The sequence below is a fragment of the Quercus suber genome, unplaced genomic scaffold (assembly GCF_002906115.3).
Source record: "Quercus suber isolate HL8 unplaced genomic scaffold, Cork oak 2.0 scaffold_967, whole genome shotgun sequence".
Taxonomy (NCBI): Eukaryota; Viridiplantae; Streptophyta; class Magnoliopsida; order Fagales; family Fagaceae; genus Quercus; species Quercus suber.
In genome coordinates, this window is record NW_027070387.1 from 116881 (window position 1) to 136595 (window position 19715).

Below are 19715 nucleotides of genomic sequence, written 5' to 3' on the forward strand. Positions count from 1 at the left end.
ATATATATATATATATATATAGTTTGACAAGTCCTTGACATAACGCGATTGAGAAATGAGAAATTATTCACTTTTACAGGAAAAATCCTCTTTCCCCTATAATATGAGGTATGGGTCCTAATAGTAAATTTCTCCGTAGGGAGATTATGGTTTTCATCTTTGAATTTAACCAAGTATAAAGGTATCAAAAACCTACCACATTCGCATTAACAAGATTCTGGACACATAAAATATACATTATTGAGCACATAGGCTTTCATATACTGATCAAGATATTAGTACAGAGCTTATTAGGTGATCCAATTTTTTATCCTAGTCTGAACGTTGCACAAAGGAATCAAACCTTTGGGCACAAAACACTGAAAAAAAAACGAACAACAAACGTGGAAGCAAAAGAAAAAGGCCATATATAAAGTACATGGTAATATGCAAACTCCATTAATTAAAACCATTCCTTTACTCAACAAAAGGAACGGCACAAAGAGAATTAGCCTTCTTCAAAGTGATTCCAAATTGCTCAGACATGTCAAGGTTCTCTGGGTGATTCCCTCGGGAAGTTTCCAATTGAATGAATGCAAAATTGAACCAGCATTAGGATAACCATTCTTTGAGCAAGGGTAAGCCGGGCAAATTCTTCTACCAGCACCAAATGGAATGTACTCAAAATCCTTCCTTTGAAATCTACGTTGGATCCTACAAACCTTTCAGGCTCAAATGACAAAGGGTCAATCCAATATTTGGGATTTCTACCAATAGACCATGCATTTACTAGAACTTGGTTCCTTTGTATATTGGGTAACCAGATACTTCAACATCGTTTCCAGCTATGTAAGGCAAGAGAAGTGGTGCAGGTGGGTGAAGCCGCAATGTCTCTTTCACAACTGCTTGGATATATGGAAATCTATCAATGTCTGATTCTTTAATTTCACCGTGAGTACCAATCACTTGCAGAACTTCATCTCTTGCCTTCTGCAATGTTTTAGGCTACGTAGAAGCTCCGCCATTGCCCATTCTGTAGTCAATCCAGATGTATCACTACCGGCGATAAACAAATCCTGTAAACATTTTCATTGTTGTGAGAAGTAGACTTGAAATTGAGCACTACAACATGCATTAAGATAAAATAATATGGACAAAGTTTTACTCTGCTAACCGTTTATAAGATTGTTTAAATGTACTCATGATTTCTTAAATCATCTTAAAAAATCAAATAATTTTTAAATAGGTATTGTGACTGCAATTATATTATGAAATTTTAAAATTTTCATGTAATGAAACTTTCTTTTAAACCAATTTATGTAATAGTTTGTCCCATTTATGACCAATGGATACATTGGTTTATTAGTTGAAGTGGTTGATCAGTCTTGTTGTTGTACTATTATATATATTGTGTGTGTATGTGACAGTTGCATATTCATACATAAATGTCAGACATAATAATCACGAATAAACAAAGGGCATTTAAAGAAGAGAACATGAGGCAAGATATGTTTCAAGTTTTTAAGATAAGGTCTATAGTTTTTTTTTTTTTTTTTCGGAAGATAAGGTCTATAGTTGACTTGTTCATTTAGCATCAATCTTAGTCATTCCATCATGTTAGTTACCGCCCATTTTTCATTCAAGAATTGGTATCTTGAATGTCTTAATAATACCTATTTGCTGGCTAATGCTCAACAGAGCCCATAAATAAATAAATATATATTTATAATATATATATTATATATTAATATATAAGTAAACATGTATTAAGAATTAATAAATCTTCAATTATGAACTATAATGTATTTTAAAAATAAAAAATAATTAATACTTTACTAGCTTATACAAACAAGTTGTTTTATTATTATTATTATTATTATTTATATTTATATGCAGGTTGTTGCTTCAACCACGACCCAATAACAAAGGCGTGAATATATATAAGTGAGATGACAAGAATAAATCTAGCGACACAACTTATGGCACTGGACTTAATCGAGATGATAGGGATGATATTTTTTATTTTGAATCAAACTTTGTTCCTATTCAGCAAAATAAATAAATAAATCAAACTTGTGTCCCATGGTTACAAAAGGCCAATTAACTCCTACGGCCACAGGTAGGTACAACAGCTAGCTAAAAAGCCAGTAATTCACTTCTAGAAGTGGGCCTATGGTTTTCAAAGGTGCAACTGTTGGAATACTAACCATGAGTCGGTAATTGAGATTAGGTGTACTGTTTATAAAAGTATTTTATTTAAAAAATTAAAAATGAGTTTTATAGTATCATGTATATATTTAAAAATTATTTTATTACAAAATTTTTAATTTTTAGTTTTAAAGTTTTAACAAAATAAAACAGTACTTAACATATTTTAAAAGTTAAAAAAATAAATTTTCAACTACAACTTTAAATAAAAAAAATTAAAAATTAAAAATAATAAAAATTAATGTGCGAGAATGTATAACTGCACTTGGTAAACAATAATTCTGTCGCAATCACTGCCATTGAAATACCAAGTCAAACTATGCAGGCTACAGATGTTAAAATTCCCCATGACTTTTGGTTTGGTCATGTTCCAACTTCCAATACCAAAAGTCTTGGAAAACACAGTGTGGCTAAACACTTCTTTTCACAATTTGTTTGGTGGGTGTTACTAGTAATACCCGTACGCGTTTGGGTTGCGTTTTCCTTTAGTGCGTTTGCGTTTTTTTTTTTTTTTTTTTTTTTTAAGAACAGTGTTTTCACGTGAACGTTGTTTGGCAGTGGATTCCGCATGCACTGTATATAGCATTGTTATTAATACTGTTTCGGACCCCGTTTCGGTTTGTCCAGTGGAATGGAATATTTCGGGTACCGGCCGATTTCGGCGTACCGTTTCAGGGTGTTCGGGGTTCTTAAAAATAATTTATATATTTCTTGTTGAACATAAAATTGTCAATTTTAATAAATAAATAACTAAATATCAAATAATACAAATCATTTAGTCTTAACTCTTAAGTCTTAAACATCAATATAATCACACAATAAGAAGATTTACAAGACAATAACTAAATATAAAAAAATACAAGATTTACTCCTCCTCCTCATCATCATCCATGAGAGAATGATCAAATTCATCATCAAAAGAACTCCCAAGAATTACCAACACTCATTGGACCTTTACTCTTTTTTTTCTTTTTCTTTTTTTCTTTTTTAATAATAGGCCAAATCCGGTACCGGCCGGAATTTGCATCTCGGCCGGAATTGGCCGGAATTGACCGGAATGGCCGGAATGGACCGGAATGACCCGGAATTTGACCCGAGGTGGAATGTAAGTATTCCGGTACCGGTTTGCATACCGGTACGAAAAATTCCGGCCGTTCCGGCCGGAACGGAACGGAATCAATAACTATGGTATATAGTATCTACTATCTTTGATCGTTCAAATTTTTCATTGAAATGTGACTGTTTAGTAGGTTTGTGCATTGTTTACAAGATTTATAAATTTTTTTTTACTAAAATTTTTATTAAAAATAGGTCTTACAGTATTTACATATTTAAAAATTATTTTATTACAATATTTTTAGTTTTTAGTAAAATAAACAGTAACTTATAATTCGTTAATTATTACTTTTATATAAATTTATCATGTTTTTTTCTACAATTCATAGTCAGCCAAATATGTGAATTGTGAAAAATGATGTGATCTTAGAATAACTATATTTTAAGTGAAACTCATGTGTAAATGATGTAATTTAATTATGAATTGAAACATAAATAAGTCATGGCAAAGTGTATGTCAAAATGTGTGAATCTAAAATAACTCTTCTATTAATCGAAGTTATAATTTGACAATTAAGTTTTGTCTTTTTTACTAATATAGTTTTTAATCTTGTCTAAAATGACTCTAATCTTCTGTCTAATTCTTAAAGATGTTATCACGCTTATACCTTTACAAAATTAGATATTGTAATTAGTAATTCAGAATGAATTTTATAGAACCTGCTCCCAGGCTATCAAACCATCTCATTGCTACAGACCCTAGACTGGACGAGAACCCTTGCACATTAGGGCCTCATCCTTAAAGTGTACAGCCATTCTTCGGTTGAAATGGCTTACGTGCTCCACAGGATTTGTTTGACCATTGTATATGGTGAGCGTTGGCTAAGTAAACTGTCGAGGAAGTTTTCCTCCTTCAATTCCACGTGTGAAAGGCGATCTGGAAATTTGGTTTAACGCCTTACTCATAGCGTCATTCCTCAGGCCCTTGCGAGGCGAGTTCCTATTCCTACGCTCATGGTGGTAATCCTCATCACACAAGAAGGATTCACTGGGGGGAGTTCTTGACCTAGGTATGTAGCTACCATCCCCTTTATCACTAGAAGAAAAATTAGAGTTTAAGGGAGTTCGCTTTTGCCATTCGTGGCACAACTTCCTCTTCAAATGATCAATCTCCAGCTGCATGGCCCTAGTGTTCTCCTCATGAGAGATATGACTCCCCCCTCAAGAGTGGCTCCTACTAGTCTGGGTGGTATGCATACTAACTTCTCGGTCCATTCTCTGCTCAAGATTAAGGAAATAATATTAACGTTAGGACCTCATGGATTTCGCCTGGTTTGGACCTGAACTATAGCTGAATGTTAAGCTCACCAAAACATAAGAATTTCCCACAGACGGTGCCAATTGTAGGGACGCAATTTGAGTCCTAAGCCTAAAAGTTAAAAGGATCTAGGCCCAAAGAGCCATACAATGAATTTGTAGAGAGTGGGTTGGAAAACTAGACTCTAATGAGTTGGGGAGCAATTATAGTAGATCCAAATGACAAAAAAGTAAAAATAGGCTTATTGTATCTAATGAAAATCATCCTCGGCACAATCTAAGGAGATCAATTCTTGTATATATTCCTTGAAGTTAGTTGCAAGTATAGTTCTTATTACCATAATAATTCTCTCTTAATTTCTTGATCCCTGCCTCTTAGGGCTTCCCTTCTATTTATACTATATTCCTCCTTTCATCTTTGCCCTCCACGTGTAGATTAGATTGTAGGTGTTGATCCTTGTTACATCAGCACTTTCCTGAAATCTTGGGAGTAGCTGTAAGGCTGAAAATTACTATTCAGGTATCACTTCCTTATTAATGCGGCCAGAGAGTTAATTACTGAGCATTCAATGCGTTGGTAGCAGTTTTTCCTTAAATATTTTATAGCCTCCCTCTATCTTGTTCCTTCCTGATATTTATCCTCATCACTGGAGTCGTTCGGAACGTTGCTCTTGATCGCAAACCTCACCTTCTGACCTTGGCTTTGCTCAACCAAGGAAGCATTCCTCCTCGGATCACTCTTTGGACCCTCATGACCATACCTCACCTTTTTATTTATTAACACAGACTCCTCTGATAGTGTTTCCCTGTCCTCAGACTACTTAGTGTCCTCGGATTGGGCCTCTGGCCCAACATATACATGGATACGCACTATTGGGCCTACCACCCCTACAGTCAGTATTTGAAGGTCCATGGGTTGAATTATGGGCCAAATGGTCTATTTTTTGGGGTTTGCTTTTTGTATCAAATTCAAAATGTTTTTAATATTATGCAAATTTTAATATTTGTGAGAGAGAGAGAGAGAGAGAGAGAGAGAGAGAGAGAGAGAAGAAGGGGGGGGGGGAGACGAAAAAGTTCGAGGTTTGTTTTGTACTTTTTAAATAAGGATTCCTATTTTAAAGACCGAACCAATGAAGGAACCGAAAAATGAAGTGGATTCTGGTTTTAGGTTCAATTGGGGGTTGGATTGATGGTCAAACCGATGATTTTATAAATAATTTAATTAATAATTTACAAAATATATTTAAACAAATATAAACAATTTTAAATAAAATTTCATACCTTATATAAAATAAGTAGGAAAAAAAGTATGATCAATCAATCAAATATTAACATTACCAATATATATTGTGGGGACAATTTTTGCCTAAAGACCAAGTGTTGCACTTTATAATCATTTTTGACTTAAGAGTCCCACATTGGAAGAATTACCTTCCTCTTTCTACCTTATAAGGCATGAGCTAATGGAGTTAGAGTACCACTAGTTTGGTTAACCAAACTAGTGGTACTCTTCAACCATTGGCTCATCCCTTATAAGGTGCAAAGAGGGAGGCTTTCTTTCCTATGTGGGACAACAAAATTTGCCTAAAGTTCCAACCATGGTCTAACCCTTGGCCTTTGAAGCAAAAATTGTCCCCACAATAAAAAGATCATTTATTGTGGGGACAATTTTCTCCTTAAGACCAAGTGTTGCACTTTGTAATCATTTTGGCTTAAGAGTCCCACATTGGAAGAATTGCCTTCCTCTTTCTACCTTATAAGGCATGAGCCAATGGAGTTAGAATACCATTAGTTTGGTTAACACTTGGTCTTAAGGCAAAAATTGTCCTTTTATTGTGGGGACAATTTTTAACCAAACTAGTAGTACTCTAACTCCATTGCCTCATGCCTTATAAGGTAGAAAGAGGAAAACAATTCTTCCAATGTGGGACTCTTAACCAAACTAGTGGTACTCTAACTCCATTGGCTCATGCCTTATAAGGTAGAAAGAGGAAGACAATTCTTCCAATGTGGAACTCTTAAGGCAAAAATGATTATAAAGTGCAACACTTGGTCTTAAGGCAAAAATTGTCCTTTTATTGTGGGGACAATTTTTAACCCAAACTAGTGGTACTCTAACTCCATTGGCTCATGCCTTATAAGGTAGAAAGAGGAAGACAATTCTTCTAATGTGGGACTCTTAAGCCAAAAATGATTATAAAGTGCAACACTTGTCTTAAGGCAAAAATTGTCCTTTTATTGTGGGGACAATTTTTGCTTTAAGACCAAGTGTTGCACTTTGTAATCATAAGAATTGCCTTCCTCTTTCTACCTTGTAAAACATGAGTTAATAGAGTTAGAGTACCACTAGTTTGGTTAACAATATATATATATATATTTATTTATTTACAACATATTAAGAATAAATAATTTAATTGGACTACCCTCAACTCTTTATTTTTTTTTTTTGGGACTACCCTCAACTTAAAATGATTGAAAGTTTTTTTTTTGGGTAGAGATTTATTCCAAAATAAAAAAGTGTTAAATTAGATTCTAATCAATATTTCAAAAAAAAAAAAAACAAAAAACACCTGGCTGCCATAGTGCCATGCGTGAGGTGCATCATCCAATGTCCCTATGACCTTGTGCCTTTCAAACTATTATTGTATTATTATGTATTCTTTATATTTTGGGAAGGTTTTTACGAGTACAGATAAGGAAGTAATAATTTTTAAATCCATATTTTGCCAAAAAAAATATCTTGTCCCTTCGGCCTAAAAGTCGCGCGATTGCATCATTTCACACAATATCCTCTCAAATATCCTGTGCCCTCTTTCTCCAAAGATTTTTTACAGCAGTTAGATTTGCTCCTCTTGCCGCAGTATGCCAAGGCTTGTGCCTCCTTTGAATCCTCTCCTGTTCAGAATCTGTGTGTTTTGGCGTTTTAAGCAAATCACTCCATAGCCGTTGAACTGGTCCAACTGGACGGGAGTCTTAAATGTTCCCGAAACGTGCACCTTCTTTCACAAGGAGGTAGACCTTATACGTGTAAAGTCTACTTTCTTGTGAGAGATAAGGTCGGTGAGAGAGAGAATGCATGTACCGAAAACATAATAAATTTTCTCAACTGGACGGTTCAGTCTGATATTTAAAACTATACTTCTCTTGTTATTATTATAATTAAAATATAAATAAATAAATAATTTTCTTTATTATTTCAATTAAAAATATAAATAAATAAACACTTTCCTGTCTTATTGGACCGAGTCCTTGCTATAATCACACGCTGCTCCCTATATAATTTCTAGCAACTTTCATGAAAAAACACAGCACACTGACACACAAACACAGAAATGGAAGCAATACACATCTTCTATTCTGCATTAGTCTCATCTTGTTCTTCATCCGACCCAAATTTCTTCGCAAATCCAACACCAAAAACCTCCCACCAGGCCCAAATGGCCTCCCTATCATTGGCAACCTTCACCAACTTGGTCCTAGACCCATGAAACTCTCTCCGCAATGGCTAAAGAGTTTGGTCCCTTAATGACTCTCAAATTTGGCTCTGTTACCACCATAGTTGCTTCCTCTGCCGAAACCACCAAAGAAATCCTTCACACCCATGACCAAACCTTTTCTAACCGACCTGTCCCTGACTCAGTAGCCACTCAACCACACCCAGAAGGCACTCTTGCTTGGGTCCCGGTGACCACAGCTGGCGCAACCGTAGACGCATATGTAGCACCCAAATGTTCACTTCTCAACGCCTTGACTTGTTACAACACTTTCGTCACAAGAAAGTGCACCAACTCATAGCTCACATAAACAAATATAAGGATACCCCAGTTGATATTGGGTCCTTAGCTTTTGCTACCACGTTGAATCTTATATCAAACACTATTTTCTCGGTGGATATAGTGGACCCAGATTTTGAATCAGCTCAGGAATTCAAGGAACTTGTTTGGAGGATTATGATGGATGCTGGGAAGCCTAATGTTTCGGATTACTTTCCGATGTTGAAGAGGTTTGATTTACAAGGTGTGAGACGTCATGTTCAGGTTTCCTATAAGAGGATGCATGAGATATTTGATGACATCATTGCTACGCGTTTGAAACACAGAGAGACTGATAAGACAACAGACATGGTGATTTCTTGGATGTGCTTCTTGATCAGATGCAAGAAGATGGTCTGACTTTAGTATTGACACCATCAAGCCCTGATTCTGGTAACAATTTAATTCTAGTTTCTTGGATTTATCATATATAATATATAATTATCAGTTGCTATTTTTACCTTTTTTTTTTATTTTTTATAAATTATAACTCTATAACTTTCTTATGGTAATTACTAATTACTCGGAATCTGTCACATGCACAAAAATGATTGTCCACAAAATTTTTAATTTAGTTAAAGATTTGGTTTGTAAATGAGACTGAATATTTAAAAATGATTCAACTCAAGATAATGTCTTGGGTCCTTGTATGGTGTTTGAGTACATGCGGTGAATAGAACCTTACCTTTTTCTGACAGATAAGTCCCTATTGATTAGATCCCATCTTGCAAATTGCATCGGGGTGCGTATATATTATGCCTTTTGAGGCAATTAGAGGTACGTAACCCTTGTTATCATGGGCTCGAGAGCTGGCCCAGCTGGTGTGACAGATCATTATGTAAATTGTACAAATCTGCCGAACATATTATTGTGCTATGTTTTTCATGCAAAGTACAACTTACACTTTCTGATATAAAAGCAAATTCCAATATTGAGTATCGATCTACTTAGCATGAAAATCACCATAAAAGCTATTAATAAAATAAATCATCATGAAAATGAAATGTAAAGTTTATTGACATGCTTGATTTGAGTCTCTTTGGAGTTCTTTCTTACCAAAAATGTAATGATCATCAATACCCTAAAAGGAACTTACCCGAGCATTTGGATCTCGCTTTATCACATGCAGTAGGATTCCTCAGCCCTTAGATTTCTTGTTGTCAATGGCCATGCGAGAAGGGAAGGCCCTAAAAACATACTCAGACAAATATTGGGAAATGTTCAATGAGATAGATGGTGATTTTGATGATGTGGCCATAAGGACTTTCAAGGTTGGCCTACTTGCCGAGCATGGTTTGAGGAAGTCTTGGACTGGGAAACCTGTTGACAGTGTACGTCAACTCATGGACCGAATTGATAAGTACAAGCAAGTTAAGGAAGATCAATAGTAATGCAAAGGGAAGGTTAAGGTTATCCCTCAAGAGATGAGGGATTTCAAGTAGGACTACTACAACAATAACTGGCCCCAGAGAGATTTTGCTGGGCAATCGAGGTTTACCACTACTCAAATGGTTAACACAATATTCCGAAAACCAGTACACCAAGTCTTGGAGAAAATCAAGAATGAGTCATTCTTTAAGTGGACAAATAAGATGGGAGGTGACCCTATGAAGCATAATCAAAGCCTTCATTGCTAATATCACCAGGACCAAGGGCACACCACAGAGGACTGCAGAACTTTAAGGAGTCATTTGGAGCAACTGGTCAGAGAGGGGAGGCTAAAACAATTTCTACATCAGCACAACGAACTAGGAGGCCAGACAGGATCAAGATTTTAAAGGAATGCTTTTTCTAGAGCCCCTTTAGGAACCATCAATGTCATCTTTGCAGTCCTAAGGAGAACTAGGTCTCACACTTCTAGAATGATGTTTGTAGCGCGGCCACCTGCCGAAGACTCTAGACTTGAGCCGAAGAGGGCTAGAGCCGAGAACCATCAATACGTTTCTCCGAGGAGGACAAGGTTGGAACCATACAGCTACATGATGATGCCCTAATGGTCACCCTCAGGATAGGGGGATACGATATTAAGAGAGTGATGGTGGATCAACACAGTGGGGCAAAGATTATGTAACGTGATTTGTACAACGGACTAGGCTTGAAACTTGAAGACTTGACAGCTTATAATTCGTCTCTAGTAAGTTTCGACGGGAAAGTTTTTATTCCAAAGGGCTAGATTCGACTACCCGTACAAGCAGGATCAGAGATGGTGGAGGTGGAATTTATTGTAGTGGATGCTTATTTTCCCTACACGACCATTGTAACAAGACCCTGGCTTCATGCCCTAGAAGCCGTTTCCTCCACTCTGTATTTGAAAGTGAAATATTTTCTTGGGGACTGGATTAAGGAGTTGGTTAGGAGCCAATCCGTGGCAAGGCAGTGCTTGGTCGTTGCAATAATGTATTAGCTAGAAGTGGAGTCCTCGGCCTCTACTGAGGGGAACTTATAGCAATCAAGGACTTCGGGGTTACCCATGGAGGAGACAGCCAAAAGGGCGGAGTGTGAGAATTTAGAGAAGATTGTGGTAGATAATGATTCGGAAAGGTTTTTTCAGGTCGAAGCTTGGCTACCTTCTTGAGGGAAGGAAGAGCTAACAAAGATTCTCAGGAGGAACATTGACATGTTCTCGTGGAGTACTTACTAAGCTCCTAGAGTGGATCCGAACTTCATCTGTCATCATCTGAATGTGAATCCATCCATCATTCCTAAAAAACAACCACCTTGGCGTTTGTCTAAAGAGGATTCTGATGCCGTTAGGGATGAGGTGATCAAACTTAAGCAGGCCGAAGCTATTAAAGATATTTTTTACCCCGAATGGCTAGCCAATACTGTAATGGTGAAAAATAAGAATGGAAAGTGGCGGGTTTGTGTGGACTTCACAGATTTGAACAAAACCTGTCCAAAGGACCCTTTTCCCATGCCTCGGATTGATTAGCTAGTGGACACAACTATAGGCCATCCTCGGATGAGCTTTTTGGATGCCTTCTAGGGATACCATTAAATACCACTTACTTTGAGTGATCATGAAAATACAGTTTTTGTCACTTCCACTAAAAACTACCATTACAAGGTAATGCCCTTTGGGTTGAAGAATGCAGGGTTTACCTATCAAAGGATGATGACCAGGATATTTGAGCCATAATTAGGCAAGAATATTGAAGTTTTTATTAATGATATGATGGTGAAGAGTAAGGTAGTGTCTGAGCATGTAGGAGACATCAATAATATTTTTGGAATACTGAGGAAACACAAGCTACGCCTTAATGCTTCTAAGTGTTCTTTTGGGGTTGGTTCACGAAAATTCCTAGGGTACATGGTTACTCACCACAGAATCGCAGTCAATCCTGACCAGATTAAAGCAATTAATAGTTTGCAGCCATCTCGAAATCCCAAAGAGGTCTAGAGGTTGACAGGGATGATTGCTGATCTAAACCGATTCATTTCTCGATCAGCAGACAGGTGTAGGCCTTTCTTCCAATTGTTGAACAAGTGGAAGGGATTCGAATGGAAGGAGGAGTGTGTCCTAGCCTTTCAGCAATTGAAGGAATACCTTTCTCGGCCACCTATTATGTCCAGACCCGAGGTGGATGAGATTTTATTTACTTACATTGCGGTGGCTCCCCATGCGTTGAGCTTGGTGCTGGTACGGGTAGATAGTGGTGTGCAGAGGCCAGTATATTATGTGAGCAAGTTGCTGTATAAGGCCGAGGTGTGTTACCTACCACTAGAAAAGACCATTTTGGCAATGATGCATGTTACACATAAGCTTCCCCACTATTTCCAATCTTATACAATAGTTGTTTTAACTCAACTTCTGCTTAAATCACTTCTTCAGAGTACTGACTACACCAGGAGGATTGCCAAGTGGGGTACAATCCTGGAGGTTTTTGATATCAAGTACATGCCTCACACCTCTGTAAAGGGTCAAGTTCTTGTAAATTTGATGGCCAAGTTTGCTAAATCCCCATTAGAAGAGAGAATAGAGAAGCAGGACAAAGATGAAAAATTAGTTGGCATGGTCTCCTTGCAAGAACCTTTATCCTGGAGGATGTATGTTGATGGTGTAGCAAATCAAAGAGGATTTGGAGGGGAGTTGGTTCTGATCTCTCCTGAGAAGATTACTATTAAGAAATCCTTAAGGTTGGGCTTCTTGGCCACAAACAATGAGGCTGAATATTACGCCCTATTGGTAGGGATGACCATGGTTCATAAATTGGGAGGAAAAGCAGTCAAGATATTTTCGGATTCAAGATTAGTTGTGAGCCAGGTGAAAGGAGAGTTAGAGGCCAAGGATGTGTGAATGCAAGAATATTTAAATCAGGTTAGATGCTTACAGTCAGGATTTGAGTCTTTCAACTTGCTACATGTCCTTAGGAGTGGAGACACACACGCTGATTTTTTGGCCACTCTTGCAATCTCCTCTACACAGGGCTTGCCTTGGGTTATCCTTGTTGAAGACATGTGCAAGCCTATTGAGATGAAGAAACAGATGGTCCATATCCATCAGATTAGGGTGGGACTTAGCTGGATGGATTCTATAGTGCTATTTCTTAAAGAAGATATCTTGCTCGAGGATAAGTCAAAAGCTGACAAAGTCCGAAGAAAAGCTCCTCGGTTCTGGCTGTTTGAGGACCAAAAGTTATATAAGCGCTTTTTTTCTGAGCCGTATTTGCTATGCATACATCCTAAGGCATTAGAGCTACTCCTTGAGGAGTTACATAAAGGGATTTGTGGCAGTCATGTAGGAGGCAGATCCTTATCTCATAGGGCCCCCATTTCGGGATATTGGTGGCCAAATATGCAGAAGGAAGCCCAAGAGTACGTGAAAAGGTGGGACTAATGCTAGAAATTTGCCCTAAACATTCACCAACTAAGGGGTGTTCTTAATTGTCTATCCAGCCCTTGACCTTTTACTCAATGGAGCTTAGATATTGTAGGGCCTTTCCCTAAGGCAGCCGGAAATAAGAGATGATTGCTGGTTGGCACGGATTACTTCACCAAGTGGGTTGAAGTTGAACCATTGACAAATATAAGGGATGTGGATGCTAGGAGGTTTGTTTGGAAAAACATCGTCACTCAGTTTGGGATCCCCCATACCCTCATCCTGGATAACGGTCTTCAGTTTGATAGCAAAGCCTTCCGGAGGTACTGTTATGACCTGAGAATAACAAATAAGTATTCCACCCCGTCTTACCCATAGGGGAATGACCAAACCGAGGCTGTCAATAAGGTCATAGTGAATGGACTCAAAAAGAGGTTAGATGATGCGAAGGGAAAATAGGTGGACGAGCTGTCACACGTCCTTTGGACATATCAGATCACACCTCGTAGATCAACAGGGGAGACACCATTTTCAATGACTTATGGAGCCGAGGCTGTTTTTCCTCTGGAGACTGGATTTCCAACACTGAGAACGAGTTCTTCCACTCTGAGCAACAATGATAGGCTATTAAGGAATAGCTTATACTTAATGGAAGAGCGAAGAGAAAATGCCATGGTCCAATTGGCGTATTACCAACACAAACTCAAGTAAGGGTATGGTGTCAACATAAAGCTAAGGCCATTAGCACCTGGAGACCTGGTATTAAGAAAGATTTTGGGTACTGCAAAGAACCCAACATAGGGAAAGTTAGGGCCCAACTGGGAAATGCCATATCGCATCACCTCAGTGGCTGGAATAGGTGCATATTATCTTAAAGATCTAAATGAAAAGGTTGTACCACGCCCTTAGAATGCAAACAACCTAAGAAAGTATTATTATTATTAATGAAAGTTTTCTTTTCCACATTTTGGTTTGTTACATTATGAGTTATGCATCCTACTATTTATTTGAATGTTAAACAGAATCTCGATCATGCGTAATTCCTCAAACCACATATCCTGGGTGAATTGAAATTTTAAATTATTTTTCTAAATGTTAAACAAAACCTTAGTTATGCCTGAACCTTTGGACCACACACTTTGGGTAAATTAATACTTCATATCATTTTCTAAGTATCAAACAGAATCTTGGTCGTGCCTAGCTCTTCGAACCACGTACCTTGGGTAAATTGATATTTTATGTCATTTTTTCTAAATGTTAAGCAGAACCTTAGTTATGTCTGGCCACTTGAACCACATACTTTAGGTAAATTAATACTTCATATTATTTTTCTAAGTATTAAACAGAACATTGGTCATGCTTGGCTCCTCAGACCACATGCCTTGAGTAAATTGATATTTTAAGTTATTTGTGTAAGTATCAAACAGAACTTTGGTCATAGCTGATTCCTTGGACCACATACTTTGGGTAAATTGATATTTTAAGTTATTTGTATAAGTATCAGTTAAGGACATATTTTATGTAGTTGACTAATCTTTTGAAAAAATGCACTTTACTTGTAATTGAGTAGATCTAGGATAAGTTTAGTACTTTAAGAAACGTGTTGTTCATATCTAGTATTAAAGCCATGCAAATCTGTCCAAGAAACAAATGAAGAAGTGCTAATTCATTAAAACTCAACAATTTTTCGATAGATAGCTATCTATCGAGATTTAATGAGGCTCGACAGATACTATCTATCGAGGTATCTATCGAGAATTACAAAAATCAGTTTTTCAGATTTGATTTTCGGCCCATGCTTATGTACTCCAACTTATTCACTAATGGATGATTTTAGTTTGGACGGCTACGGAGAGGTTTTTACATCAAGTTCTTTGGTTTTCCTCTTCGATAACATATCATGGTGTTATCTTGGGTTTGAGTCTCTTTTCCCTACTGCCCTTTACATTTTGCCTTGCACTTATATGTTCATCTATGCAATTGTTGAGTGCTTTAATTAATTAATTTGCTAATCACGTATATTTTGCATCAAGTTGTGTTTAAATTAAAATAAATCAAGCTACAAGGAAAAATTGGGGGTCTTAACACTACAAAAAAAAAAGTGGACTTTGGCAGTGTTTGGTTTGTAGTGTTTTTAAAAAATGCTTCAATAGATACTGATATTGCAACATTTTCTTAAAACACTACTAAAAGAGATATATTGCAATTTTTATTAGAGTGATTGTTGCTAATTTATTTGGATTTTGAAGTGCTTTTCAAAACGCTTCTATTAAAACGCTACAATAAGAAACTCTTTTTTTGTGCCAGAATTCCAAAATCTAAAAAAATTGGTACAAAAATTTCCAAATCCCCACAACCAAAAAAACACTCCCAAGTTCACATAAAAATAAAAAAAAAATAAAAAAAAACGTTAATCCCCCAAAACCTGAAAACACTCCCACGTTAACATTTAAATAAATAAAATAAAAACAAAACCAAATTTCCAATTCCCTAATCCCAATAAACACTCCCACGATCAAATTATTTAAAAAAAAAAAAAAAATCCCAAAACACTCCCATGTTCCCACATAACTTCCCAATCTTTTTCTTTTTTCTTTTTCTTCTCAAAAAACAAAAGCCTAATCCCTAATTTTACTCTTCCCAGTTTTTAAGCCTAATCCCATCTTCCATTATCTTCTAAAAAAAAAAAAAAAAAAATTCTCATCTCTCACCAAAAAAGAAAATCTCATCTCCCACCAAAGTTTTTCTGAAGCTTTGGAATACCCACAAACACCACACCACTACCGTTTAGCTCGCTCTCCCTCTCTCTCTCTCTCTCCCCCTATTTTCTAATTATAAATTTTATTTTATATGAGAGAGACAACAACAAGTGCTCTATGATCTGTCACTCTCTCGCCTTATTTTTTGTGGTTTTAATTTTGTTGAGTGAGGTAAAGTTTATTTATTTATTAAATAATTAAGAAATTAGGGGTGTGTTTTTGGAAATTAGCTTTGTGGGTATCTAGGTTTGTTGATTTTATTTTGTAGTTTCACTTCATGGTTTTAAATTGGGATTCAATTTTTTAATATTTTTTAAAAAAATTATGTGTTATTTGAAGTAAAAAGCGAGTAGTGGCCTTGTGGTAATTGGGATTTAGGACTAAAAGTGATTGGTGAAACAACTTTGTATGGTAGGATTTCAGTTTACATACCAAAGGTAGGATTCTTTCATATGTTTCATAATTTAAATTGGAGTTGTTGTGATGAAGGAATTATAAATTTTGTAAATGACTTTATTAATTTTTATTATTGTAATGTGTGTTGCTGGTAAGAAACATAAGTAGAGGGGATGCGTACACACACTCGTGCATGCATACTCATCTGCACAAACATGCGCACGCACGCATGTTCAATTTAAAAACCCAGATTTGACTGTTTTCTTTTTCTTTCTATTTTGTTAGTTTTAATGCATGTTTTAGGTTCTGTTTAGGTCAGTTTACACATGATTTGGTCTAGCTTGAATAGAATAACATGTTCACATGCTTTGAGTGTTAGATTAAAGATTAGGGTTTTGTGTGCAAGATGAGTATGCATAATCACATGATCATGCATTGATGCAATAAGGTAAGTAAGGTAAGTCATGCATAATCACATGAACATGCATTTGAATTGGATGATGAACATAGTTGATTGGGATGAACATGAGATGCTTGGTTGATGTCGTGTGTATATGATATGCTTGCCGCCTTGAATGTTTACTGCCTTGATGATGATTGGAGTTATGAGCTTGTTTGGTGCGTGTACATGCTAGATGAATGGTAGATACTATGCCTAGATGTATGTTAGGATGGGATGCGATGCATGTGATGCGATGGATGATGAATATGAAATGTATGTTATGCCATGTTTAGATGAATGCTAGGTTGGGTGCTAGATGCATGTTAGGGTAGGCTTAGCGCGTGCGTGTGTGTATAGGATAACTTATTAAAGGACCCTTTGATGGAATTAGGATATGTAACACAAAGAGTGGAGTGGAGGCTGATCTATGGGTTAGATAGGGTTAGGTTCCTAATACCTTCTCATCCCCATACTTAAACTGTGGACACGTGCTCTTGTAAGATCAGTCTTTCACATAAGGGCACTATATTAATGTTTTCTAGACCTAATCTAGGTGGTGACGCCATTTTTCACCCTCCACCAGGTCCACTCAGCCGAGACAAATTCTCCCACGAGACCACCATCGCTAAGGGGCTCTTGCGCCCATAGACTGCTTCTGGTATTTGATGAATTTAATTCTGATGCAATTTGGGTGTGCTGAATGCACAGTATTTGGTTCTTGAGAAAATGAAGGAAAATAAAGTAATATGTAGATGTATCGAGTGTATTGGACCATTGTCCCTTTGGGGACATCCGATAAAATTGGAGTGTATTGGACCATTGATTTTCGTCTACATTTTTTTTTCAATTTTGTAATTGATTAGTTGCATTGAACTGGTGTTGTCTACCACACCGAGTAGAGACCGGTTCCCTCCTTTTGTAAGTGTAGTGTGTAGTGGTTAGGCTGAAGTGAAAACCAACCATATAAGAATATAAGATTTGTCCAACAAATGTCTCTTAGTACATCTGGAAAGGGAGAACCCTTCAACAATAAAGAAGCACTAAAATTCAAAATACTTTAGATGTAGTGAATTAAGCAGATACTAGCTCTCTATAAAATTGGAAAGAGTACAACACCATGTGGGGACCGAAGTGGCGAATTGAAATTCAAGTGGATTTTATTTGTACTCCTAAAGTACTAAATAATCATTTAAGATTGTCGACTAAGGTTGAGATTTACCTTTTTCTCTATACAAACCGCCTCTATATATCCCTCTCTATTCAGATTCTCTCATCCTTGAATGCATAAAATTTCCATGTGATGTTCTTTAAACTTTAAAGTTCTTCTTTAAATTCAACCACGTGTTTATATCATTTTGATTGAATTTAATTATCTTGAAAGGTAACATTGCAATAATTGCATTAGTTAGGACAGTTATCTGATTGAATTTAATTGGAAAATTTAAAATATTATGGAAGATATTATGTGAATGGCAAATGACCTATGTGATATTCATGTTTTGTTTGGTGTTCTAGAGAATTAAATACAACAACTCATGAAATGGAAAAATGCGTCCTTGTGTTGAATTTTGATGGTGGTTTTTGGAAGACAGTCTCTCATAGTCCCACTATGTGTAAGAGCCTGCTGTGGAAAATGATGTATTTTGTTGTTCTTAGTAGATATCATCACATGTGTTAGGTTCTAAAAGTTTAGGAATTTATGTATTTAGAACTCTAATTTGTAATATTGGCAAACCATGATCAAAACAATATGTTTAGTCTTGTTTAGGCTTACTCAAAGTATGTTTATTTGTAAAACTGGAATCGAGTGATTGCAGATTTATTGGACTAAATCTGAAGGCTCGATCGATCGAAAATTAGACTCGATCGATCGAACCACATACAGATTTATTTTTCTGCAGAGTTCCAGTTCAGCCCAAACTCTATTTAAACGTCTTGGAGTTCAAGTAAAACACTCCTATATATAAGGAAAACCCTAGAACGTTTTTGGGACTTTTAGAGAGAGAGATTAGAGTGCCTCTTGTGCCTCCTTTTATTTTTAGGGTTTTGTACCTAAACCTCTCTAAGTCTTTGTTGCTCATATTGCTGTTTATATGAATCTCTTGTGAGATTTTTAAAGAGTTTTCCTTCACATAAACTTAGGGTTTTCAAGGTAGAGATATTATCTACATCTTGATGATTAACTTGGTTGCTGCCATTGAAGCTTAAAGAATATCAAGCGTGGGTGCTTGTAGCTGATTGAAGAATCCAAGAAAGAAGGAGTCCGTGGATTCGGAGCTTGCACGTGATCGTGTCAGTAAGTTCTACTGGTGGGTAGTATTAGGAAGTCAAGCGGGGAGCTTGTAGTCCTTCTGTATGAACTTCGATTCTTTCGCATAGTGGATTCAAGTTTACCTTGAGGATAGTTAGGTCAAATCCTCCCCAGGTTTTTACCGTGTGGTTTCCTGGGTGATCATATCTTTGTGTATTTTACTATTCCGCTGCTTTATTATTTTGATATGATTATTTGATTGCTTTAACCTAGAATTGCATAATTTGACTAAGTAACAACTTAGCTAATTAATCTAGGCTAACCAATCTGGTTGTTTTAAAGGGTCTAAAACCGTTCAAGTGGTATCAGAGCAGGTAGCTCTTTTGTTGGAGATTTCTTGATCTCTGAGCTGATCCTTGACCCCTGTTGTCATGGAGCATGGACACTCTCTGTTTGTTCCTCCTCACTTTGATGGGAACAACTATGCTTATTGGAAAGTAAGGATGAAAGCATTCCTGAAATCCATTGATGAGAGAGTCTGGAATTCCGTTGAGTACGGATCGGAGAAGCCCACTACTCCTGTGAGTGAGTGGCAAACTTCTGAAAAAGAAGCAGCTGGCTTCAATAGCAAAGCTATGAATGCCATCTTCAACGCTGTTTCCATGGAGGAATTTAA

The 19715-nt window shown here is 36.7% G+C and overlaps 1 non-coding gene across 1 annotated transcript in view; it reads right to left on the reverse strand.

Moving 5' to 3' along the window:
* Positions 1–931: 931 nt before the first annotated feature.
* The window catches only part of LOC112025392 (uncharacterized), a 25356-nt gene continuing 6572 nt past the window's right edge, over positions 932–19715 (reverse strand). Inside the window, exon 2 of the transcript XR_010627057.1 lies at positions 932–1055. This is a non-coding gene — a transcript (uncharacterized LOC112025392). The remainder of the gene's footprint in view (positions 1056–19715) is intronic.